A 418-nucleotide genomic window follows, 5' to 3' on the forward strand; every position below is an offset into this window, starting at 1 on the left:
ATACGCCCATTTTCTTCCTTCGCCCACGCTGTATCCCGCCCATACCCCCCCCCCCATCCCACTACTATTCCCGTTCCCATTCCCTGGAATCTGGAATTCGAAATTCATCTTCACTCCCCTACCCCCCTACCGAATCCCATTTAGGTTCTTTCTGCTCCCCCCTCCCCCTTCCTCTAACCCCCTTTGCAACCCTCCCCTGCTCAACCTCACCTCTCCCCCACCTGACTCCCCCCCCCCCCCCTTGACTTCTTCCTTTCCTCCCTTGACGTCTCCCCCTCTCTCCCCTGACCCCCCCCTCCTCTGCAACATTACCCCACCCCCTTCTATACTGTATATAGTGGCCCTTGCACCCACCCGTAATATCAGGCCCGGACTTCGCGCCCTGGCAACTTTATGGCAATTTTGCAACGTTATGAGA

This window comes from Penaeus monodon, chromosome 24 (genome assembly GCF_015228065.2).
Source record: "Penaeus monodon isolate SGIC_2016 chromosome 24, NSTDA_Pmon_1, whole genome shotgun sequence".
Lineage (NCBI taxonomy): Eukaryota > Metazoa > Arthropoda > Malacostraca > Decapoda > Penaeidae > Penaeus > Penaeus monodon.